The 22,051-nt window shown below is 47.9% G+C and overlaps 8 non-coding genes across 8 annotated transcripts; all 8 read right to left on the bottom strand.

Annotated features, from left to right (window-relative positions):
- Positions 1-354: 354 nt before the first annotated feature.
- LOC136595522 (U2 spliceosomal RNA) lies at positions 355-545 on the bottom strand. The gene has a single exon (XR_010788725.1). It is a non-coding gene; the product is annotated as a U2 spliceosomal RNA (small nuclear RNA).
- A 2,620-nt stretch (positions 546-3,165) lies between these two features.
- On the bottom strand, positions 3,166-3,356 carry LOC136595534 (U2 spliceosomal RNA). Its single transcript, XR_010788736.1, has one exon. It is a non-coding gene; the product is annotated as a U2 spliceosomal RNA (small nuclear RNA).
- Positions 3,357-5,973: 2,617 nt separating this feature from the next.
- On the bottom strand, positions 5,974-6,164 carry LOC136595544 (U2 spliceosomal RNA). The gene has a single exon (XR_010788744.1). It is a non-coding gene; the product is annotated as a U2 spliceosomal RNA (small nuclear RNA).
- Positions 6,165-8,783: 2,619 nt separating this feature from the next.
- LOC136595545 (U2 spliceosomal RNA) lies at positions 8,784-8,974 on the bottom strand. Its single transcript, XR_010788745.1, has one exon. It is a non-coding gene; the product is annotated as a U2 spliceosomal RNA (small nuclear RNA).
- A 2,619-nt stretch (positions 8,975-11,593) lies between these two features.
- On the bottom strand, positions 11,594-11,784 carry LOC136595546 (U2 spliceosomal RNA). Its single transcript, XR_010788746.1, has one exon. It is a non-coding gene; the product is annotated as a U2 spliceosomal RNA (small nuclear RNA).
- Positions 11,785-14,401: 2,617 nt separating this feature from the next.
- Positions 14,402-14,592, bottom strand: LOC136595523 (U2 spliceosomal RNA). Its single transcript, XR_010788726.1, has one exon. It is a non-coding gene; the product is annotated as a U2 spliceosomal RNA (small nuclear RNA).
- A 2,620-nt stretch (positions 14,593-17,212) lies between these two features.
- Positions 17,213-17,403, bottom strand: LOC136595524 (U2 spliceosomal RNA). The gene has a single exon (XR_010788727.1). It is a non-coding gene; the product is annotated as a U2 spliceosomal RNA (small nuclear RNA).
- A 2,617-nt stretch (positions 17,404-20,020) lies between these two features.
- Positions 20,021-20,211, bottom strand: LOC136595525 (U2 spliceosomal RNA). Its single transcript, XR_010788728.1, has one exon. It is a non-coding gene; the product is annotated as a U2 spliceosomal RNA (small nuclear RNA).
- Between the last annotated feature and the right edge of the window lie 1,840 nt (positions 20,212-22,051).

Below are 22,051 nucleotides of genomic sequence, written 5' to 3' on the forward strand. Positions count from 1 at the left end.
CCCCCTGCACATACACCCATGACCCGAATACGTGGAGCATACAGACGCAGGCTGCCAGGATACGCTGTGCCTGCCCGATGTTTCCAACTTGGCTATTAGCGCAGCGGTAGGTACGAACTATAGAGTGCGGCTGCCATATGAACTGGTGTGTGTGTGTGTGTGTGTTTTGCTTCCAGTTGTACCTGTGCTGTGCACACTCTGGCAGACGCAGCTGCTCAGTGGATACAATGTTGCGAGCAGACGGGCTGAGTGTCAATCAAAGTGCTTGGGTGGTAGCAGCAGCCGCCGCCACAGCTGCGCTGCACCTCTTGCTCGTCGGTTTTGTTTTTCTGCTTTTGGAAACTGCTGTAGGAAAGGGGGTGCACCGGTCCTGGAGGTACTGCAATACCAGGTCAATGCGTGGAGTGGACAGAGCAAGCTCTTTTTCCAGCTCCCTGTTCTAAAAATCCATTTAATATATGGTCCCCAGATAGGGGACGTATCAGATATTAAACTGATAAGAACAGATACTACACTTGATCTTAGCCAAAAGGCCGAGAAGCGATAACCCGAAATGGGTTTCACCTGTAGCCCGGCCCGCCCAACTCCACTTCCAAGGCTTGAGGCAACACGCTCAGCCAGCACTCTGGGCGCACCCACAATGCACCCAGGCAGCTGGGAGAGCTATTAAAACTTTCCATAGCCCCGCCCCACGCCTTCTCAACCGCGCCCAGCCTCACACCCTCAGTCCTTCCTCTTGCACCGTGCTCACGCATCCTAGGCTTGCAGAGCCTGCTGCTGCTGCTACTGCAGGACTCGTCAGCTCCCTACAAAGGATGGTTAAGCCGGCGATGACACTAGAAGCAAGCACTAGTTTGTCTCTGAAGGTGCGTCGGTCGGTCGGTTGGAGGGATCTCTTCGGCCGGCCGCATTTCCAGTGGGGACGGATGGAAACTTTTAACCTAAAATAAGGGAAATTGGCTTCGGCCCCATAGGGCTTTATTGCCTTCCCCTGGGCCAGCATTAGTAGACCCTAGTAAGGAGAATATTAGAGCGGCATGGTCATCCGAAGAACTTAAAAACATACAGCAGGCCTTTTTTGCCCGCCCGCCATACATACATACATACATAACTACAGATTTTATATTTTTTTTTACATATATACATTATATATAACACACACACACACACACACACACACACACACACACACACACACACACACACACACACACAATCTTAAATCTATCTTTAATCTATATCTACAAAATCTGTAATTTAGAAATAATCCATATCTATATTCTACATAATTAATAAAGATAGATAGATAGATAGATAGATAGATAGATAGACTCACTCACATACATGCATACATACATACATACTGTATGCAATTGAGCCAGGTGTTTGGAAGGCTGACGATGTCACTCCTTTGTGATGTCATCAATTTAGAAGCATTAATACCGGGCTTGGCAGCCATTTCAGTCAGTCTCTGCTGCAGCTGGGAGACGGGAGATGGTCTTTATTTCCACCAAGAAGCTGCAGAACTACCGGTAACTGCATCATTTTTATTTTATTCAATATAGGTTTTATTGGTTTCATGGAGGGGGGGAAACTTTTGCCTTATCTCAAAGCAATGTAAAATTAACTTTGACAATGAAACTTAATAAATCAATTTCGAGTTGAACTATATCATGTTTGTCTGTGATATTTTATAAGGTCTACAAACAGGGGAATGAGGGGAGGGTAAGGGGGGGGTAGGTATCTATGACACGGGAGAAAGAAAAAATAAAACAAAAAGGGGGGGGGGGCGGGCTCCGGAATTGTTGTTTCTCTTTACGATTGTGGTTTAAACGTGTTACTCACATGTCCCTGTCTGTAACCACTTGGTAAATAGGGGTGAGCTCCGGGCATCTATCCATATCGCCCAGGTGTGATACAATTTATCATAGCCTGACGGCTCATCTGGAAGCCTCATTCTCTCCATACGCTCTATTTCGTGGATCATTGCTATTTTTAGTGGAGTGCATTTTTTATGCAGCACACAAGGGGGAGACAGCGGCCTACCAAAATCGAGTTGGCTGCTGCTGTGGCTTTCTTTTTTTAAAAAAAAGGTAGGTTCCGTTCTTCCATGGTGAGGAATAGGCAGGGAGGTTCGGTTTTTGCCAGCTGGGGAATGCTTATAGGCAAGGCCTTATCCCTGGTGGTGCGTGTAACGTCAGACCACGTTTTAGACATGCAGCAGCAGCATTCAGTCAGTGGCTGACAAACGAGCTCCATGCAAGTTTACATTAAACAGACACATTTCTTTCTTTACTGTATTGACTGCGGTCTGTAATCGAGCGGTTGAACTGTTTCTGTGTCCATGCATTGAATAAAGCAATACATCCTTGTAAAGTAGGCGTCCGTTCGTTGGAGTTCTTTGCTCCCCGAGTGTTGCTCCATCTCTAAACGTTGGCCTGGATCTTCATGGACGAATACTGCCCATCCCACGTGGAGCGTGTATCTCAGCCCGCGTGGAGTGCTGCAGTCCAATGAGGTATTCCGTGCTACATAGCAAGCCTTGGGCCTGTGTGATTGGGGGTCCGCTGCTGTCTGTCCACTCTGAAGCGCGCATCCGGGGCCGGCCGCTTTTCGACTACCAGCGACTGCAGGTCACACACACAGGCTGGTTGGAATGGCCTAGCATTATCCTGATCCGGAGGTGTAACTTGAAGCTGCGGGGCCCCAGTACAAAGTCTGGAACTGGGCCCCCAAACTATAAAGCGTCATTGATAGCATTGGTTTACAATGTGGGGAAGAGAGACTTTATGGGCCCCCTAGGGCTCCGGGCCCCCTGCACATACACCCATGACCCGAATACGTGGAGCATACAGACGCAGGCTGCCAGGATACGCTGTGCCTGCCCGATGTTTCCAACTTGGCTATTAGCGCAGCGGTAGGTACGAACTATAGAGTGCGGCTGCCATATGAACTGGTGTGTGTGTGTGTGTGTGTTTTGCTTCCAGTTGTACCTGTGCTGTGCACACTCTGGCAGACGCAGCTGCTCAGTGGATACAATGTTGCGAGCAGACGGGCTGAGTGTCAATCAAAGTGCTTGGGTGGTAGCAGCAGCCGCCGCCACAGCTGCGCTGCACCTCTTGCTCGTCGGTTTTGTTTTTCTGCTTTTGGAAACTGCTGTAGGAAAGGGGGTGCACCGGTCCTGGAGGTACTGCAATACCAGGTCAATGCGTGGAGTGGACAGAGCAAGCTCTTTTTCCAGCTCCCTGTTCTAAAAATCCATTTAATATATGGTCCCCAGATAGGGGACGTATCAGATATTAAACTGATAAGAACAGATACTACACTTGATCTTAGCCAAAAGGCCGAGAAGCGATAACCCGAAATGGGTTTCACCTGTAGCCCGGCCCGCCCAACTCCACTTCCAAGGCTTGAGGCAACACGCTCAGCCAGCACTCTGGGCGCACCCACAATGCACCCAGGCAGCTGGGAGAGCTATTAAAACTTTCCATAGCCCCGCCCCACGCCTTCTCAACCGCGCCCAGCCTCACACCCTCAGTCCTTCCTCTTGCACCGTGCTCACGCATCCTAGGCTTGCAGAGCCTGCTGCTGCTGCTACTGCAGGACTCGTCAGCTCCCTACAAAGGATGGTTAAGCCGGCGATGACACTAGAAGCAAGCACTAGTTTGTCTCTGAAGGTGCGTCGGTCGGTCGGTTGGAGGGATCTCTTCGGCCGGCCGCATTTCCAGTGGGGACGGATGGAAACTTTTAACCTAAAATAAGGGAAATTGGCTTCGGCCCCATAGGGCTTTATTGCCTTCCCCTGGGCCAGCATTAGTAGACCCTAGTAAGGAGAATATTAGAGCGGCATGGTCATCCGAAGAACTTAAAAACATACAGCAGGCCTTTTTTGCCCGCCCGCCATACATACATACATACATAACTACAGATTTTATATTTTTTTTTACATATATACATTATATATACACACACACACACACACACACACACACACACACACACACACACACACACACACACACAATCTTAAATCTATCTTTAATCTATATCTACAAAATCTGTAATTTAGAAATAATCCATATCTATATTCTACATAATTAATAAAGATAGATAGATAGATAGATAGATAGATAGATAGACTCACTCACATACATGCATACATACATACATACTGTATGCAATTGAGCCAGGTGTTTGGAAGGCTGACGATGTCACTCCTTTGTGATGTCATCAATTTAGAAGCATTAATACCGGGCTTGGCAGCCATTTCAGTCAGTCTCTGCTGCAGCTGGGAGACGGGAGATGGTCTTTATTTCCACCAAGAAGCTGCAGAACTACCGGTAACTGCATCATTTTTATTTTATTCAATATAGGTTTTATTGGTTTCATGGAGGGGGGGAAACTTTTGCCTTATCTCAAAGCAATGTAAAATTAACTTTGACAATGAAACTTAATAAATCAATTTCGAGTTGAACTATATCATGTTTGTCTGTGATATTTTATAAGGTCTACAAACAGGGGAATGAGGGGAGGGTAAGGGGGGGGTAGGTATCTATGACACGGGAGAAAGAAAAAATAAAACAAAAAGGGGGGGGGGGCGGGCTCCGGAATTGTTGTTTCTCTTTACGATTGTGGTTTAAACGTGTTACTCACATGTCCCTGTCTGTAACCACTTGGTAAATAGGGGTGAGCTCCGGGCATCTATCCATATCGCCCAGGTGTGATACAATTTATCATAGCCTGACGGCTCATCTGGAAGCCTCATTCTCTCCATACGCTCTATTTCGTGGATCATTGCTATTTTTAGTGGAGTGCATTTTTTATGCAGCACACAAGGGGGAGACAGCGGCCTACCAAAATCGAGTTGGCTGCTGCTGTGGCTTTCTTTTTTTAAAAAAAAGGTAGGTTCCGTTCTTCCATGGTGAGGAATAGGCAGGGAGGTTCGGTTTTTGCCAGCTGGGGAATGCTTATAGGCAAGGCCTTATCCCTGGTGGTGCGTGTAACGTCAGACCACGTTTTAGACATGCAGCAGCAGCATTCAGTCAGTGGCTGACAAACGAGCTCCATGCAAGTTTACATTAAACAGACACATTTCTTTCTTTACTGTATTGACTGCGGTCTGTAATCGAGCGGTTGAACTGTTTCTGTGTCCATGCATTGAATAAAGCAATACATCCTTGTAAAGTAGGCGTCCGTTCGTTGGAGTTCTTTGCTCCCCGAGTGTTGCTCCATCTCTAAACGTTGGCCTGGATCTTCATGGACGAATACTGCCCATCCCACGTGGAGCGTGTATCTCAGCCCGCGTGGAGTGCTGCAGTCCAATGAGGTATTCCGTGCTACATAGCAAGCCTTGGGCCTGTGTGATTGGGGGTCCGCTGCTGTCTGTCCACTCTGAAGCGCGCATCCGGGGCCGGCCGCTTTTCGACTACCAGCGACTGCAGGTCACACACACAGGCTGGTTGGAATGGCCTAGCATTATCCTGATCCGGAGGTGTAACTTGAAGCTGCGGGGCCCCAGTACAAAGTCTGGAACTGGGCCCCCAAACTATAAAGCGTCATTGATAGCATTGGTTTACAATGTGGGGAAGAGAGACTTTATGGGCCCCCTAGGGCTCCGGGCCCCCTGCACATACACCCATGACCCGAATACGTGGAGCATACAGACGCAGGCTGCCAGGATACGCTGTGCCTGCCCGATGTTTCCAACTTGGCTATTAGCGCAGCGGTAGGTACGAACTATAGAGTGCGGCTGCCATATGAACTGGTGTGTGTGTGTGTGTGTGTTTTGCTTCCAGTTGTACCTGTGCTGTGCACACTCTGGCAGACGCAGCTGCTCAGTGGATACAATGTTGCGAGCAGACGGGCTGAGTGTCAATCAAAGTGCTTGGGTGGTAGCAGCAGCCGCCGCCACAGCTGCGCTGCACCTCTTGCTCGTCGGTTTTGTTTTTCTGCTTTTGGAAACTGCTGTAGGAAAGGGGGTGCACCGGTCCTGGAGGTACTGCAATACCAGGTCAATGCGTGGAGTGGACAGAGCAAGCTCTTTTTCCAGCTCCCTGTTCTAAAAATCCATTTAATATATGGTCCCCAGATAGGGGACGTATCAGATATTAAACTGATAAGAACAGATACTACACTTGATCTTAGCCAAAAGGCCGAGAAGCGATAACCCGAAATGGGTTTCACCTGTAGCCCGGCCCGCCCAACTCCACTTCCAAGGCTTGAGGCAACACGCTCAGCCAGCACTCTGGGCGCACCCACAATGCACCCAGGCAGCTGGGAGAGCTATTAAAACTTTCCATAGCCCCGCCCCACGCCTTCTCAACCGCGCCCAGCCTCACACCCTCAGTCCTTCCTCTTGCACCGTGCTCACGCATCCTAGGCTTGCAGAGCCTGCTGCTGCTGCTACTGCAGGACTCGTCAGCTCCCTACAAAGGATGGTTAAGCCGGCGATGACACTAGAAGCAAGCACTAGTTTGTCTCTGAAGGTGCGTCGGTCGGTCGGTTGGAGGGATCTCTTCGGCCGGCCGCATTTCCAGTGGGGACGGATGGAAACTTTTAACCTAAAATAAGGGAAATTGGCTTCGGCCCCATAGGGCTTTATTGCCTTCCCCTGGGCCAGCATTAGTAGACCCTAGTAAGGAGAATATTAGAGCGGCATGGTCATCCGAAGAACTTAAAAACATACAGCAGGCCTTTTTTGCCCGCCCGCCATACATACATACATACATAACTACAGATTTTATATTTTTTTTTACATATATACATTATATATACACACACACACACACACACACACACACACACACACACACACACACACACACACACACACAATCTTAAATCTATCTTTAATCTATATCTACAAAATCTGTAATTTAGAAATAATCCATATCTATATTCTACATAATTAATAAAGATAGATAGATAGATAGATAGATAGATAGATAGACTCACTCACATACATGCATACATACATACATACTGTATGCAATTGAGCCAGGTGTTTGGAAGGCTGACGATGTCACTCCTTTGTGATGTCATCAATTTAGAAGCATTAATACCGGGCTTGGCAGCCATTTCAGTCAGTCTCTGCTGCAGCTGGGAGACGGGAGATGGTCTTTATTTCCACCAAGAAGCTGCAGAACTACCGGTAACTGCATCATTTTTATTTTATTCAATATAGGTTTTATTGGTTTCATGGAGGGGGGGAAACTTTTGCCTTATCTCAAAGCAATGTAAAATTAACTTTGACAATGAAACTTAATAAATCAATTTCGAGTTGAACTATATCATGTTTGTCTGTGATATTTTATAAGGTCTACAAACAGGGGAATGAGGGGAGGGTAAGGGGGGGGTAGGTATCTATGACACGGGAGAAAGAAAAAATAAAACAAAAAGGGGGGGGGGGCGGGCTCCGGAATTGTTGTTTCTCTTTACGATTGTGGTTTAAACGTGTTACTCACATGTCCCTGTCTGTAACCACTTGGTAAATAGGGGTGAGCTCCGGGCATCTATCCATATCGCCCAGGTGTGATACAATTTATCATAGCCTGACGGCTCATCTGGAAGCCTCATTCTCTCCATACGCTCTATTTCGTGGATCATTGCTATTTTTAGTGGAGTGCATTTTTTATGCAGCACACAAGGGGGAGACAGCGGCCTACCAAAATCGAGTTGGCTGCTGCTGTGGCTTTCTTTTTTTAAAAAAAAGGTAGGTTCCGTTCTTCCATGGTGAGGAATAGGCAGGGAGGTTCGGTTTTTGCCAGCTGGGGAATGCTTATAGGCAAGGCCTTATCCCTGGTGGTGCGTGTAACGTCAGACCACGTTTTAGACATGCAGCAGCAGCATTCAGTCAGTGGCTGACAAACGAGCTCCATGCAAGTTTACATTAAACAGACACATTTCTTTCTTTACTGTATTGACTGCGGTCTGTAATCGAGCGGTTGAACTGTTTCTGTGTCCATGCATTGAATAAAGCAATACATCCTTGTAAAGTAGGCGTCCGTTCGTTGGAGTTCTTTGCTCCCCGAGTGTTGCTCCATCTCTAAACGTTGGCCTGGATCTTCATGGACGAATACTGCCCATCCCACGTGGAGCGTGTATCTCAGCCCGCGTGGAGTGCTGCAGTCCAATGAGGTATTCCGTGCTACATAGCAAGCCTTGGGCCTGTGTGATTGGGGGTCCGCTGCTGTCTGTCCACTCTGAAGCGCGCATCCGGGGCCGGCCGCTTTTCGACTACCAGCGACTGCAGGTCACACACACAGGCTGGTTGGAATGGCCTAGCATTATCCTGATCCGGAGGTGTAACTTGAAGCTGCGGGGCCCCAGTACAAAGTCTGGAACTGGGCCCCCAAACTATAAAGCGTCATTGATAGCATTGGTTTACAATGTGGGGAAGAGAGACTTTATGGGCCCCCTAGGGCTCCGGGCCCCCTGCACATACACCCATGACCCGAATACGTGGAGCATACAGACGCAGGCTGCCAGGATACGCTGTGCCTGCCCGATGTTTCCAACTTGGCTATTAGCGCAGCGGTAGGTACGAACTATAGAGTGCGGCTGCCATATGAACTGGTGTGTGTGTGTGTGTGTGTTTTGCTTCCAGTTGTACCTGTGCTGTGCACACTCTGGCAGACGCAGCTGCTCAGTGGATACAATGTTGCGAGCAGACGGGCTGAGTGTCAATCAAAGTGCTTGGGTGGTAGCAGCAGCCGCCGCCACAGCTGCGCTGCACCTCTTGCTCGTCGGTTTTGTTTTTCTGCTTTTGGAAACTGCTGTAGGAAAGGGGGTGCACCGGTCCTGGAGGTACTGCAATACCAGGTCAATGCGTGGAGTGGACAGAGCAAGCTCTTTTTCCAGCTCCCTGTTCTAAAAATCCATTTAATATATGGTCCCCAGATAGGGGACGTATCAGATATTAAACTGATAAGAACAGATACTACACTTGATCTTAGCCAAAAGGCCGAGAAGCGATAACCCGAAATGGGTTTCACCTGTAGCCCGGCCCGCCCAACTCCACTTCCAAGGCTTGAGGCAACACGCTCAGCCAGCACTCTGGGCGCACCCACAATGCACCCAGGCAGCTGGGAGAGCTATTAAAACTTTCCATAGCCCCGCCCCACGCCTTCTCAACCGCGCCCAGCCTCACACCCTCAGTCCTTCCTCTTGCACCGTGCTCACGCATCCTAGGCTTGCAGAGCCTGCTGCTGCTGCTACTGCAGGACTCGTCAGCTCCCTACAAAGGATGGTTAAGCCGGCGATGACACTAGAAGCAAGCACTAGTTTGTCTCTGAAGGTGCGTCGGTCGGTCGGTTGGAGGGATCTCTTCGGCCGGCCGCATTTCCAGTGGGGACGGATGGAAACTTTTAACCTAAAATAAGGGAAATTGGCTTCGGCCCCATAGGGCTTTATTGCCTTCCCCTGGGCCAGCATTAGTAGACCCTAGTAAGGAGAATATTAGAGCGGCATGGTCATCCGAAGAACTTAAAAACATACAGCAGGCCTTTTTTGCCCGCCCGCCATACATACATACATACATAACTACAGATTTTATATTTTTTTTTACATATATACATTATATATACACACACACACACACACACACACACACACACACACACACACACACACACACACACACACAATCTTAAATCTATCTTTAATCTATATCTACAAAATCTGTAATTTAGAAATAATCCATATCTATATTCTACATAATTAATAAAGATAGATAGATAGATAGATAGATAGATAGATAGACTCACTCACATACATGCATACATACATACATACTGTATGCAATTGAGCCAGGTGTTTGGAAGGCTGACGATGTCACTCCTTTGTGATGTCATCAATTTAGAAGCATTAATACCGGGCTTGGCAGCCATTTCAGTCAGTCTCTGCTGCAGCTGGGAGACGGGAGATGGTCTTTATTTCCACCAAGAAGCTGCAGAACTACCGGTAACTGCATCATTTTTATTTTATTCAATATAGGTTTTATTGGTTTCATGGAGGGGGGGAAACTTTTGCCTTATCTCAAAGCAATGTAAAATTAACTTTGACAATGAAACTTAATAAATCAATTTCGAGTTGAACTATATCATGTTTGTCTGTGATATTTTATAAGGTCTACAAACAGGGGAATGAGGGGAGGGTAAGGGGGGGGTAGGTATCTATGACACGGGAGAAAGAAAAAATAAAACAAAAAGGGGGGGGGGGCGGGCTCCGGAATTGTTGTTTCTCTTTACGATTGTGGTTTAAACGTGTTACTCACATGTCCCTGTCTGTAACCACTTGGTAAATAGGGGTGAGCTCCGGGCATCTATCCATATCGCCCAGGTGTGATACAATTTATCATAGCCTGACGGCTCATCTGGAAGCCTCATTCTCTCCATACGCTCTATTTCGTGGATCATTGCTATTTTTAGTGGAGTGCATTTTTTATGCAGCACACAAGGGGGAGACAGCGGCCTACCAAAATCGAGTTGGCTGCTGCTGTGGCTTTCTTTTTTTAAAAAAAAGGTAGGTTCCGTTCTTCCATGGTGAGGAATAGGCAGGGAGGTTCGGTTTTTGCCAGCTGGGGAATGCTTATAGGCAAGGCCTTATCCCTGGTGGTGCGTGTAACGTCAGACCACGTTTTAGACATGCAGCAGCAGCATTCAGTCAGTGGCTGACAAACGAGCTCCATGCAAGTTTACATTAAACAGACACATTTCTTTCTTTACTGTATTGACTGCGGTCTGTAATCGAGCGGTTGAACTGTTTCTGTGTCCATGCATTGAATAAAGCAATACATCCTTGTAAAGTAGGCGTCCGTTCGTTGGAGTTCTTTGCTCCCCGAGTGTTGCTCCATCTCTAAACGTTGGCCTGGATCTTCATGGACGAATACTGCCCATCCCACGTGGAGCGTGTATCTCAGCCCGCGTGGAGTGCTGCAGTCCAATGAGGTATTCCGTGCTACATAGCAAGCCTTGGGCCTGTGTGATTGGGGGTCCGCTGCTGTCTGTCCACTCTGAAGCGCGCATCCGGGGCCGGCCGCTTTTCGACTACCAGCGACTGCAGGTCACACACACAGGCTGGTTGGAATGGCCTAGCATTATCCTGATCCGGAGGTGTAACTTGAAGCTGCGGGGCCCCAGTACAAAGTCTGGAACTGGGCCCCCAAACTATAAAGCGTCATTGATAGCATTGGTTTACAATGTGGGGAAGAGAGACTTTATGGGCCCCCTAGGGCTCCGGGCCCCCTGCACATACACCCATGACCCGAATACGTGGAGCATACAGACGCAGGCTGCCAGGATACGCTGTGCCTGCCCGATGTTTCCAACTTGGCTATTAGCGCAGCGGTAGGTACGAACTATAGAGTGCGGCTGCCATATGAACTGGTGTGTGTGTGTGTGTGTGTTTTGCTTCCAGTTGTACCTGTGCTGTGCACACTCTGGCAGACGCAGCTGCTCAGTGGATACAATGTTGCGAGCAGACGGGCTGAGTGTCAATCAAAGTGCTTGGGTGGTAGCAGCAGCCGCCGCCACAGCTGCGCTGCACCTCTTGCTCGTCGGTTTTGTTTTTCTGCTTTTGGAAACTGCTGTAGGAAAGGGGGTGCACCGGTCCTGGAGGTACTGCAATACCAGGTCAATGCGTGGAGTGGACAGAGCAAGCTCTTTTTCCAGCTCCCTGTTCTAAAAATCCATTTAATATATGGTCCCCAGATAGGGGACGTATCAGATATTAAACTGATAAGAACAGATACTACACTTGATCTTAGCCAAAAGGCCGAGAAGCGATAACCCGAAATGGGTTTCACCTGTAGCCCGGCCCGCCCAACTCCACTTCCAAGGCTTGAGGCAACACGCTCAGCCAGCACTCTGGGCGCACCCACAATGCACCCAGGCAGCTGGGAGAGCTATTAAAACTTTCCATAGCCCCGCCCCACGCCTTCTCAACCGCGCCCAGCCTCACACCCTCAGTCCTTCCTCTTGCACCGTGCTCACGCATCCTAGGCTTGCAGAGCCTGCTGCTGCTGCTACTGCAGGACTCGTCAGCTCCCTACAAAGGATGGTTAAGCCGGCGATGACACTAGAAGCAAGCACTAGTTTGTCTCTGAAGGTGCGTCGGTCGGTCGGTTGGAGGGATCTCTTCGGCCGGCCGCATTTCCAGTGGGGACGGATGGAAACTTTTAACCTAAAATAAGGGAAATTGGCTTCGGCCCCATAGGGCTTTATTGCCTTCCCCTGGGCCAGCATTAGTAGACCCTAGTAAGGAGAATATTAGAGCGGCATGGTCATCCGAAGAACTTAAAAACATACAGCAGGCCTTTTTTGCCCGCCCGCCATACATACATACATACATAACTACAGATTTTATATTTTTTTTTACATATATACATTATATATACACACACACACACACACACACACACACACACACACACACACACACACACACACACACAATCTTAAATCTATCTTTAATCTATATCTACAAAATCTGTAATTTAGAAATAATCCATATCTATATTCTACATAATTAATAAAGATAGATAGATAGATAGATAGATAGATAGATAGACTCACTCACATACATGCATACATACATACATACTGTATGCAATTGAGCCAGGTGTTTGGAAGGCTGACGATGTCACTCCTTTGTGATGTCATCAATTTAGAAGCATTAATACCGGGCTTGGCAGCCATTTCAGTCAGTCTCTGCTGCAGCTGGGAGACGGGAGATGGTCTTTATTTCCACCAAGAAGCTGCAGAACTACCGGTAACTGCATCATTTTTATTTTATTCAATATAGGTTTTATTGGTTTCATGGAGGGGGGGAAACTTTTGCCTTATCTCAAAGCAATGTAAAATTAACTTTGACAATGAAACTTAATAAATCAATTTCGAGTTGAACTATATCATGTTTGTCTGTGATATTTTATAAGGTCTACAAACAGGGGAATGAGGGGAGGGTAAGGGGGGGGTAGGTATCTATGACACGGGAGAAAGAAAAAATAAAACAAAAAGGGGGGGGGGGCGGGCTCCGGAATTGTTGTTTCTCTTTACGATTGTGGTTTAAACGTGTTACTCACATGTCCCTGTCTGTAACCACTTGGTAAATAGGGGTGAGCTCCGGGCATCTATCCATATCGCCCAGGTGTGATACAATTTATCATAGCCTGACGGCTCATCTGGAAGCCTCATTCTCTCCATACGCTCTATTTCGTGGATCATTGCTATTTTTAGTGGAGTGCATTTTTTATGCAGCACACAAGGGGGAGACAGCGGCCTACCAAAATCGAGTTGGCTGCTGCTGTGGCTTTCTTTTTTTAAAAAAAAGGTAGGTTCCGTTCTTCCATGGTGAGGAATAGGCAGGGAGGTTCGGTTTTTGCCAGCTGGGGAATGCTTATAGGCAAGGCCTTATCCCTGGTGGTGCGTGTAACGTCAGACCACGTTTTAGACATGCAGCAGCAGCATTCAGTCAGTGGCTGACAAACGAGCTCCATGCAAGTTTACATTAAACAGACACATTTCTTTCTTTACTGTATTGACTGCGGTCTGTAATCGAGCGGTTGAACTGTTTCTGTGTCCATGCATTGAATAAAGCAATACATCCTTGTAAAGTAGGCGTCCGTTCGTTGGAGTTCTTTGCTCCCCGAGTGTTGCTCCATCTCTAAACGTTGGCCTGGATCTTCATGGACGAATACTGCCCATCCCACGTGGAGCGTGTATCTCAGCCCGCGTGGAGTGCTGCAGTCCAATGAGGTATTCCGTGCTACATAGCAAGCCTTGGGCCTGTGTGATTGGGGGTCCGCTGCTGTCTGTCCACTCTGAAGCGCGCATCCGGGGCCGGCCGCTTTTCGACTACCAGCGACTGCAGGTCACACACACAGGCTGGTTGGAATGGCCTAGCATTATCCTGATCCGGAGGTGTAACTTGAAGCTGCGGGGCCCCAGTACAAAGTCTGGAACTGGGCCCCCAAACTATAAAGCGTCATTGATAGCATTGGTTTACAATGTGGGGAAGAGAGACTTTATGGGCCCCCTAGGGCTCCGGGCCCCCTGCACATACACCCATGACCCGAATACGTGGAGCATACAGACGCAGGCTGCCAGGATACGCTGTGCCTGCCCGATGTTTCCAACTTGGCTATTAGCGCAGCGGTAGGTACGAACTATAGAGTGCGGCTGCCATATGAACTGGTGTGTGTGTGTGTGTGTGTTTTGCTTCCAGTTGTACCTGTGCTGTGCACACTCTGGCAGACGCAGCTGCTCAGTGGATACAATGTTGCGAGCAGACGGGCTGAGTGTCAATCAAAGTGCTTGGGTGGTAGCAGCAGCCGCCGCCACAGCTGCGCTGCACCTCTTGCTCGTCGGTTTTGTTTTTCTGCTTTTGGAAACTGCTGTAGGAAAGGGGGTGCACCGGTCCTGGAGGTACTGCAATACCAGGTCAATGCGTGGAGTGGACAGAGCAAGCTCTTTTTCCAGCTCCCTGTTCTAAAAATCCATTTAATATATGGTCCCCAGATAGGGGACGTATCAGATATTAAACTGATAAGAACAGATACTACACTTGATCTTAGCCAAAAGGCCGAGAAGCGATAACCCGAAATGGGTTTCACCTGTAGCCCGGCCCGCCCAACTCCACTTCCAAGGCTTGAGGCAACACGCTCAGCCAGCACTCTGGGCGCACCCACAATGCACCCAGGCAGCTGGGAGAGCTATTAAAACTTTCCATAGCCCCGCCCCACGCCTTCTCAACCGCGCCCAGCCTCACACCCTCAGTCCTTCCTCTTGCACCGTGCTCACGCATCCTAGGCTTGCAGAGCCTGCTGCTGCTGCTACTGCAGGACTCGTCAGCTCCCTACAAAGGATGGTTAAGCCGGCGATGACACTAGAAGCAAGCACTAGTTTGTCTCTGAAGGTGCGTCGGTCGGTCGGTTGGAGGGATCTCTTCGGCCGGCCGCATTTCCAGTGGGGACGGATGGAAACTTTTAACCTAAAATAAGGGAAATTGGCTTCGGCCCCATAGGGCTTTATTGCCTTCCCCTGGGCCAGCATTAGTAGACCCTAGTAAGGAGAATATTAGAGCGGCATGGTCATCCGAAGAACTTAAAAACATACAGCAGGCCTTTTTTGCCCGCCCGCCATACATACATACATACATAACTACAGATTTTATATTTTTTTTTACATATATACATTATATATACACACACACACACACACACACACACACACACACACACACACACACACACACACACACACAATCTTAAATCTATCTTTAATCTATATCTACAAAATCTGTAATTTAGAAATAATCCATATCTATATTCTACATAATTAATAAAGATAGATAGATAGATAGATAGATAGATAGATAGACTCACTCACATACATGCATACATACATACATACTGTATGCAATTGAGCCAGGTGTTTGGAAGGCTGACGATGTCACTCCTTTGTGATGTCATCAATTTAGAAGCATTAATACCGGGCTTGGCAGCCATTTCAGTCAGTCTCTGCTGCAGCTGGGAGACGGGAGATGGTCTTTATTTCCACCAAGAAGCTGCAGAACTACCGGTAACTGCATCATTTTTATTTTATTCAATATAGGTTTTATTGGTTTCATGGAGGGGGGGAAACTTTTGCCTTATCTCAAAGCAATGTAAAATTAACTTTGACAATGAAACTTAATAAATCAATTTCGAGTTGAACTATATCATGTTTGTCTGTGATATTTTATAAGGTCTACAAACAGGGGAATGAGGGGAGGGTAAGGGGGGGGTAGGTATCTATGACACGGAGAGAAAGAAAAAATAAAACAAAAAGGGGGGGGGGGCGGGCTCCGGAATTGTTGTTTCTCTTTACGATTGTGGTTTAAACGTGTTACTCACATGTCCCTGTCTGTAACCACTTGGTAAATAGGGGTGAGCTCCGGGCATCTATCCATATCGCCCAGGTGTGATACAATTTATCATAGCCTGACGGCTCATCTGGAAGCCTCATTCTCTCCATACGCTCTATTTCGTGGATCATTGCTATTTTTAGTGGAGTGCATTTTTTATGCAGCACACAAGGGGGAGACAGCGGCCTACCAAAATCGAGTTGGCTGCTGCTGTGGCTTTCTTTTTTTAAAAAAAAGGTAGGTTCCGTTCTTCCATGGTGAGGAATAGGCAGGGAGGTTCGGTTTTTGCCAGCTGGGGAATGCTTATAGGCAAGGCCTTATCCCTGGTGGTGCGTGTAACGTCAGACCACGTTTTAGACATGCAGCAGCAGCATTCAGTCAGTGGCTGACAAACGAGCTCCATGCAAGTTTACATTAAACAGACACATTTCTTTCTTTACTGTATTGACTGCGGTCTGTAATCGAGCGGTTGAACTGTTTCTGTGTCCATGCATTGAATAAAGCAATACATCCTTGTAAAGTAGGCGTCCGTTCGTTGGAGTTCTTTGCTCCCCGAGTGTTGCTCCATCTCTAAACGTTGGCCTGGATCTTCATGGACGAATACTGCCCATCCCACGTGGAGCGTGTATCTCAGCCCGCGTGGAGTGCTGCAGTCCAATGAGGTATTCCGTGCTACATAGCAAGCCTTGGGCCTGTGTGATTGGGGGTCCGCTGCTGTCTGTCCACTCTGAAGCGCGCATCCGGGGCCGGCCGCTTTTCGACTACCAGCGACTGCAGGTCACACACACAGGCTGGTTGGAATGGCCTAGCATTATCCTGATCCGGAGGTGTAACTTGAAGCTGCGGGGCCCCAGTACAAAGTCTGGAACTGGGCCCCCAAACTATAAAGCGTCATTGATAGCATTGGTTTACAATGTGGGGAAGAGAGACTTTATGGGCCCCCTAGGGCTCCGGGCCCCCTGCACATACACCCATGACCCGAATACGTGGAGCATACAGACGCAGGCTGCCAGGATACGCTGTGCCTGCCCGATGTTTCCAACTTGGCTATTAGCGCAGCGGTAGGTACGAACTATAGAGTGCGGCTGCCATATGAACTGGTGTGTGTGTGTGTGTGTGTTTTGCTTCCAGTTGTACCTGTGCTGTGCACACTCTGGCAGACGCAGCTGCTCAGTGGATACAATGTTGCGAGCAGACGGGCTGAGTGTCAATCAAAGTGCTTGGGTGGTAGCAGCAGCCGCCGCCACAGCTGCGCTGCACCTCTTGCTCGTCGGTTTTGTTTTTCTGCTTTTGGAAACTGCTGTAGGAAAGGGGGTGCACCGGTCCTGGAGGTACTGCAATACCAGGTCAATGCGTGGAGTGGACAGAGCAAGCTCTTTTTCCAGCTCCCTGTTCTAAAAATCCATTTAATATATGGTCCCCAGATAGGGGACGTATCAGATATTAAACTGATAAGAACAGATACTACACTTGATCTTAGCCAAAAGGCCGAGAAGCGATAACCCGAAATGGGTTTCACCTGTAGCCCGGCCCGCCCAACTCCACTTCCAAGGCTTGAGGCAACACGCTCAGCCAGCACTCTGGGCGCACCCACAATGCACCCAGGCAGCTGGGAGAGCTATTAAAACTTTCCATAGCCCCGCCCCACGCCTTCTCAACCGCGCCCAGCCTCACACCCTCAGTCCTTCCTCTTGCACCGTGCTCACGCATCCTAGGCTTGCAGAGCCTGCTGCTGCTGCTACTGCAGGACTCGTCAGCTCCCTACAAAGGATGGTTAAGCCGGCGATGACACTAGAAGCAAGCACTAGTTTGTCTCTGAAGGTGCGTCGGTCGGTCGGTTGGAGGGATCTCTTCGGCCGGCCGCATTTCCAGTGGGGACGGATGGAAACTTTTAACCTAAAATAAGGGAAATTGGCTTCGGCCCCATAGGGCTTTATTGCCTTCCCCTGGGCCAGCATTAGTAGACCCTAGTAAGGAGAATATTAGAGCGGCATGGTCATCCGAAGAACTTAAAAACATACAGCAGGCCTTTTTTGCCCGCCCGCCATACATACATACATACATAACTACAGATTTTATATTTTTTTTTACATATATACATTATATATACACACACACACACACACACACACACACACACACACACACACACACACACACACACACAATCTTAAATCTATCTTTAATCTATATCTACAAAATCTGTAATTTAGAAATAATCCATATCTATATTCTACATAATTAATAAAGATAGATAGATAGATAGATAGATAGATAGATAGACTCACTCACATACATGCATACATACATACATACTGTATGCAATTGAGCCAGGTGTTTGGAAGGCTGACGATGTCACTCCTTTGTGATGTCATCAATTTAGAAGCATTAATACCGGGCTTGGCAGCCATTTCAGTCAGTCTCTGCTGCAGCTGGGAGACGGGAGATGGTCTTTATTTCCACCAAGAAGCTGCAGAACTACCGGTAACTGCATCATTTTTATTTTATTCAATATAGGTTTTATTGGTTTCATGGAGGGGGGGAAACTTTTGCCTTATCTCAAAGCAATGTAAAATTAACTTTGACAATGAAACTTAATAAATCAATTTCGAGTTGAACTATATCATGTTTGTCTGTGATATTTTATAAGGTCTACAAACAGGGGAATGAGGGGAGGGTAAGGGGGGGGTAGGTATCTATGACACGGGAGAAAGAAAAAATAAAACAAAAAGGGGGGGGGGGCGGGCTCCGGAATTGTTGTTTCTCTTTACGATTGTGGTTTAAACGTGTTACTCACATGTCCCTGTCTGTAACCACTTGGTAAATAGGGGTGAGCTCCGGGCATCTATCCATATCGCCCAGGTGTGATACAATTTATCATAGCCTGACGGCTCATCTGGAAGCCTCATTCTCTCCATACGCTCTATTTCGTGGATCATTGCTATTTTTAGTGGAGTGCATTTTTTATGCAGCACACAAGGGGGAGACAGCGGCCTACCAAAATCGAGTTGGCTGCTGCTGTGGCTTTCTTTTTTTAAAAAAAAGGTAGGTTCCGTTCTTCCATGGTGAGGAATAGGCAGGGAGGTTCGGTTTTTGCCAGCTGGGGAATGCTTATAGGCAAGGCCTTATCCCTGGTGGTGCGTGTAACGTCAGACCACGTTTTAGACATGCAGCAGCAGCATTCAGTCAGTGGCTGACAAACGAGCTCCATGCAAGTTTACATTAAACAGACACATTTCTTTCTTTACTGTATTGACTGCGGTCTGTAATCGAGCGGTTGAACTGTTTCTGTGTCCATGCATTGAATAAAGCAATACATCCTTGTAAAGTAGGCGTCCGTTCGTTGGAGTTCTTTGCTCCCCGAGTGTTGCTCCATCTCTAAACGTTGGCCTGGATCTTCATGGACGAATACTGCCCATCCCACGTGGAGCGTGTATCTCAGCCCGCGTGGAGTGCTGCAGTCCAATGAGGTATTCCGTGCTACATAGCAAGCCTTGGGCCTGTGTGATTGGGGGTCCGCTGCTGTCTGTCCACTCTGAAGCGCGCATCCGGGGCCGGCCGCTTTTCGACTACCAGCGACTGCAGGTCACACACACAGGCTGGTTGGAATGGCCTAGCATTATCCTGATCCGGAGGTGTAACTTGAAGCTGCGGGGCCCCAGTACAAAGTCTGGAACTGGGCCCCCAAACTATAAAGCGTCATTGATAGCATTGGTTTACAATGTGGGGAAGAGAGACTTTATGGGCCCCCTAGGGCTCCGGGCCCCCTGCACATACACCCATGACCCGAATACGTGGAGCATACAGACGCAGGCTGCCAGGATACGCTGTGCCTGCCCGATGTTTCCAACTTGGCTATTAGCGCAGCGGTAGGTACGAACTATAGAGTGCGGCTGCCATATGAACTGGTGTGTGTGTGTGTGTGTGTTTTGCTTCCAGTTGTACCTGTGCTGTGCACACTCTGGCAGACGCAGCTGCTCAGTGGATACAATGTTGCGAGCAGACGGGCTGAGTGTCAATCAAAGTGCTTGGGTGGTAGCAGCAGCCGCCGCCACAGCTGCGCTGCACCTCTTGCTCGTCGGTTTTGTTTTTCTGCTTTTGGAAACTGCTGTAGGAAAGGGGGTGCACCGGTCCTGGAGGTACTGCAATACCAGGTCAATGCGTGGAGTGGACAGAGCAAGCTCTTTTTCCAGCTCCCTGTTCTAAAAATCCATTTAATATATGGTCCCCAGATAGGGGACGTATCAGATATTAAACTGATAAGAACAGATACTACACTTGATCTTAGCCAAAAGGCCGAGAAGCGATAACCCGAAATGGGTTTCACCTGTAGCCCGGCCCGCCCAACTCCACTTCCAAGGCTTGAGGCAACACGCTCAGCCAGCACTCTGGGCGCACCCACAATGCACCCAGGCAGCTGGGAGAGCTATTAAAACTTTCCATACACAATGCACCCAGGCAGCTGGGAGAGCTATTAAAACTTTCCATAGCCCCGCCCCACGTCCTTCTCAACCGCGCCAGCCTCACACCCTCAGTCCTTCCTCTTTGCACCCGTGCTCACGCATCCTAGGCTTGCAGAGCCTGCTGCTGCTGCTACTGCAGGACTCGTCAGCTCCCTACAAAGGATGGTTAAGCGGCGATGACACTAGAAGCAAGCACTAGTTTGTCTCTGAAGGTGCGTCGGTCGGTCGGGTTGGAGGGATCTCTTCGGCCGGCCGCATTTCCAGTGGGGACGGATGGGAAACTTTTAACCTAAAATAAGGGAAATTGGCTTCGGCCCCATAGGGCTTTATTGCCTTCCCCTGGGCCAGCATTAGTAGACCCTAGTAAGGAGAATATTAGAGCGGCATGGTCATCCGAAGAACTTAAAAACATACAGCAGGCCTTTTTTGCCCGCCCGCCATACAATACATACATACATAACTACAGATTTTATATTTTTTTTTACATATATACATTATATATACACACACACACACACACACACACACACACACACACACACACACACACACACACACACAATCTTAAATCTATCTTTAATTCTATATCTACAAAATCTGTAATTTAGAAATAATCCATATCTATATTCTACATAATTAATAAAGATAGATAGATAGATAGATAGATAGATAGATAGACTCACTCTCACATACATGCATACATACATACATACTGTATGCAATTGAGCCAGGTGTTTGGAAGGCTGACGATGTCACTCCTTTGTGATGTCATCAATTTAGAAGCATTAATACCGGGGCTTGGCAGCCATTTCAGTCAGTCTCTGCTGCAGCTGGGAGACGGGAGATGGTCTTTATTTCCACCAAGAAGCTGCAGAACTACCGGTAACTGCATCATTTTTATTTTATTCAATATAGGTTTTATTGGTTTCATGGAGGGGGGGGAAACTTTTGCCTTATCTCAAAGCAATGTAAAATTAACTTTGACAATGAAACTTAATAAATCAATTTCGAGTTGAACTATATCATGTTTGTCTGTGATATTTTATAAGGTCTACAAACAGGGGAATGAGGGGAGGGTAAGGCGGGGGGTAGGTATCTATGACACGGGAGAAAGAAAAATAAAACAAAAAGGGGGGGGGGCGGGGCTCCGGAATTGTTGTTTCTCTTTACGATTGTGGTTTTAAACGTGTTACTCACATGTCCCTGTCTGTAACCACTTGGTAAATAGGGGTGAGCTCCGGGCATCTATCCATATCGCCCAGGTGTGATACAATTTATCATAGCCTGACGGCTCATCTGGAAGCCTCATTCTCTCCATACGCTCTATTTCGTGGATCATTGCTATTTTTAGTGGAGTGCATTTTTTATGCAGCACACAAGGGGGAGACAGCGGCCTACTCAAAATCGAGTTGGCTGCTGCTGTGGCTTTCTTTTTTTAATAAAAAGGTAGGTTCCGTTCTTCCATGGTGAGGAATAGGCAGGGAGGTTCGGTTTTTGCCAGCTGGGGAATGCTTATAGGCAAGGCCTTATCCCTGGTGGTGCGTGTAACGTCAGACCACGTTTTAGACATGCAGCAGCAGCATTCAGTCAGTGGCTGACAAACGAGCTCCATGCAAGTTTACATTAAACAGACACATTTCTTTCTTTACTGTATTGACTGCGGTCTGTAATCGAGCGGTTGAACT

Source organism: Eleutherodactylus coqui, unplaced genomic scaffold (genome assembly GCF_035609145.1).
Source record: "Eleutherodactylus coqui strain aEleCoq1 unplaced genomic scaffold, aEleCoq1.hap1 HAP1_SCAFFOLD_514, whole genome shotgun sequence".
Classification (NCBI taxonomy): Eukaryota; Metazoa; Chordata; class Amphibia; order Anura; family Eleutherodactylidae; genus Eleutherodactylus; species Eleutherodactylus coqui.